The sequence below is a fragment of the Lampetra planeri genome, chromosome 35 (genome assembly GCF_965212315.1).
Source record: "Lampetra planeri chromosome 35, kcLamPlan1.2.h2, whole genome shotgun sequence".
NCBI classification, from domain to species: Eukaryota; Metazoa; Chordata; class Hyperoartia; order Petromyzontiformes; family Petromyzontidae; genus Lampetra; species Lampetra planeri.
In genome coordinates, this window is record NC_136141.1 from 8,889,559 (window position 1) to 8,892,828 (window position 3,270).

The following is a 3,270-nucleotide window of genomic DNA, read 5'->3' on the forward strand; positions in this document are numbered from 1 at the left end:
GCTGCTTCTCACAATGCAGTACACGAAAACTAATAATATATTAGAGATTTAAGTTTGCATATTAAAACAAAATTCATTCTCAAATTTTTTTCTTCCAAATGTGCTATCGGCGTTTTGTCAAGAGACAAATAATCCATTCGTAAATCTCGCATAGCCATGCAGCCCGTGTGTCATTTAAATGCTGTTGGTGGCCTTTTATCTTTTACACAACAGGAGCCAACGCTTTCACATTAGCTGTGCTATGAGATTGTGCGGCGCACGAGAGTCTAGCTGAAATTGTCATTCTCAGAGCTGGAAATAAGAAAATGAAGTGCAAAACGCAAGTTTAATAAGATTGATGTTTTGTGCAGTCACTGCTGACAGGGCTAGGACGATCAACTTGCTAGACTTGAAAACTCGGTTTAATCCCAAGCGGTCAAAATCCAGATTCAAGTCCAGAACCTCATTATTAACAACGCACCGCTTTGATCTCTGAGGCACCCGGCCACTTTGCATATATAGTGTTATGAACATTTTTTCCTTAATGTCACTTTTGTACACTCACTTTTGCAAATTCACGTACATTTTTTAAGAGTGACAAGAGAAAACCCATGTATCTTACGTGATAATTTGTTGTGCTCTGCATTAGCAGTGATTACACAAATAACGCTCTAACGTATTTGAGTTATCGACAACTGAGTTTTAAGTTCATAATAATAAACTAATATTATTGCGCACAATTTCGGAAGTGAACTTAAGTTTGCGCGCCACTCAGAGGCGGGAAGTACACTCAAACCTTGCACGGGCAGTGTCGCACACCTACTTGCTGTACTGTCTCTTAACAGCTGGAGGCGAGTGGGCTCACACATGTCACGTACGCACCTGGAGGATGTCCAAGAAGGAGCCGAGGCCCAGGCTGGGGAGGTCGCACGAGTCAAAGTGCTCGGCAAGCTGCTTCTCCACGCGTGACAGCGCGGGCAGGCCCAGGAGCTCTGCCATCTTACTTGCGTGGCTCAGCAGACGGACCAGCTGCTCGGCTACCGCCTCTGCGAAGGAGAGGAGCAATGCCATTGTAGAGAGGACAACAATGTTGTAACTCGCTCCAATAGGCTCGACAATTGCAACTCTCTCTCCGCCCCCCCACCCCCACGTCTCATCTACAACTCGCCGATACGTTTCATCGCCAGATTCCAGAAGACTAAAAAAAACAAGTTTAACACGAAGGCCTTCGCGACCAATATTAGCCGCAATAGAGATTTTTGGATTAGGCCGAATAAGTAGTGCATATTTACGCATATTATTGAGTGCATATTTACATGATCTAACCAAAAAATATTGATTATGGACTCAAAAAAACGCTGGCAGACTTCTCACTCACACCCGTATGCAAAACGATATCGCCCTAATATTCCAATTGTTCAACTATCCCCCGAACCAGTCCAGAATCAATTTCAAGTTCACACTCAGCATTCTGAAGGTCCTCCGTGGTCTGACCCCTCATGTACAATACAACAAACTACGTTTTATTCAGATTGTGCTTTCGATATCGTGTCATGAGACGGAGGATCCACTAGGATCTCTCACAGAGCAGCGGAACCCGTCGTATTGGAGAATGGCCCACAGAAGAGAACATCACAAAGCTACCTCTGACATCGCTTCTAGTGACCTCTGGTCCACACAATAAAGGGAAGCACATTTCATCCCACTCTGAACATAAGAGTAATGTCCGTCGCATGAAAGTTGAGCCGATATTGGACCTGGTCAAATTAGCAGGAAAGTTTGATCACCAAACACGTGCATCAATCGGTTGAACGTTAGTTTTTGGCATAGAGATCCGCAGAAAATAAATAAATATTTTTGGATCATCCGCAGCCATCCTCCCCGTCATTAGCGCGGATAATCGAGAGTCTACTGTAAATGCAAATTTGTTACCTTACTCTCCAGAGGACACGGTGGTCTGGTGTCGGGAGTGCTGATGTTGCCGAGAAACGCGGCCGGTTTCTCCTTGACCACGAGGTCACGGGGAGTCTCGAGCGAGCCACAGCACAGAGCCAACTGAAAGAGCTACCGGGCCAGCGTGTCCCCTTTCACCTGCCCCAGGAAGTCCTGCACACACTGTCGGTGGAGACAACAAAGGAGCCAAACCACGTGCAGCCATTTCGCACTCTTAGGACAAATAGAGGGTGATGCATGCACAGATGTCCGACCGATTTCAATGCCCACTCTTACTTTTGTCTCAACGTGACTGAATTTTGTAAAAGCGATGACCCTAAATTGTATAGAGGAGTGTTAATTCAGTGGTAGAGCAAGTCTTTTGATACTGGTGGAAGTATCCACAGACTTGAAACGTATGGCGATTATCACTCATTCAATAATTCCGAGGACAAATGTATTGTGGAAAATCTTTGACAAATCTAAGCAGATGCATGAATTTTCTCGCACGGTAATTTTGTTGCATTAAGTCCAGACGCCATGGCCCCCACCTTCTTCAGCTTATTCACAAAGATGTCCTCGGCGTTCTGGAAGACCTGCAGCACCATCTCGGCCGCCGGCTGTGTCGTGAACTGTCGGCGAAGATCGGCGCTCGTCCCTGGCAAGGGGAACGACTCCAACAAGTGTTTCTTGATCTTGTGTAGCCGGCCCTCCACCTCTTGCTTGATGTCGCACTCGATGCGAACCAGATAACGGTCCAACGCCTCCCACTCGCCTTTCTGGGCCTTGCCGATCACCTCAACAAGCAAAGCAAAGTGAGCAACCGTGGTGGCCACAGGTGCAGCACAATGCTGTAGTTGCGATGATGGAACACGTGATGGACGAGTGGTTCAACGGCGAATGCACGGTGTGCTGGCAATGCACAATTGCAATCGAGAGATGGGATTGGTGGATCATCCTAGCAGCTGTGGCTTTTGGCGAGCCATCTAACAAAGACAGTCACCGCATCACTCGCTTCTGCGGCCAACTGGAATGCTCTTCCTTCCGATATTAGGAAGCCACTTTTAAATAGAGATTGAACACGAATTTCTTTAGAACTGCTTTTTGTGTTCAGTGTGTTGTCCTTCTCCACACCTCTGATTAGCACAATTGGTTACGTACACTGCGAAAGAAGTTCACCATACATAAATGTGGTTTTACCCAATCCAGTAATTTCAGAGATTTGAAAATTTAGATGGTGACACCGGCACACGTCCTCTTCATTTATGAATAATATCACTGGATTTTTTTGTTTATACATTATTTGTGGAAATGCAGTTTTTATTAATACACCCGCAGTATTAACTAGGGCGACCCCTG

General features: G+C 45.9%; 1 long non-coding RNA gene across 1 annotated transcript; it reads right to left on the bottom strand.

Annotated features, from left to right (window-relative positions):
• Positions 1-868: 868 nt before the first annotated feature.
• LOC144730216 (uncharacterized) lies at positions 869-2,865 on the bottom strand. Its single transcript, XR_013587800.1, has 3 exons — positions 2,463-2,865; positions 1,912-2,094; positions 869-1,025 (listed from the first exon to the last, which is right to left on the bottom strand). It is a non-coding gene; the product is annotated as an uncharacterized LOC144730216 (long non-coding RNA).
• Between the last annotated feature and the right edge of the window lie 405 nt (positions 2,866-3,270).